Genomic DNA, 304 nt, shown 5'->3' with positions numbered 1-304 from the left:
CACGGTTGGCCTCGAAGAGCAGGAGCTGCTGCTCCTGCTGCCGCAGCAGCAGCTGCAGCAGCAGCAGCAGGCTTCGTCTCTGTCTTTTGGGGCTGCGTGTCAGTGGTTGATTTTCATCATTTTGCAAAACAAATTCTAAACTTGCTTGCAGCAGGCAGCAGCAAACGGGCTTCGGTGAGGTCTGCATCGCGAGCAGCAGCAGCAGCAGCAGCAGCAGCGGAACCGGGCAGGTCTTGCTGCTGCAGCAACGAGGCCGCCGCAGCGCCGCGAACAATGTCAGAGAGCAGCCGCGAGTCTGCTGCTT

The sequence above is a fragment of the Eimeria tenella genome, genomic scaffold (genome assembly GCF_000499545.2).
Source record: "Eimeria tenella Houghton genomic scaffold, Eth_scaff2460, whole genome shotgun sequence".
In the NCBI taxonomy this organism is placed as follows: domain Eukaryota; phylum Apicomplexa; class Conoidasida; order Eucoccidiorida; family Eimeriidae; genus Eimeria; species Eimeria tenella.
This window is presented reverse-complemented; position numbering follows the sequence as displayed.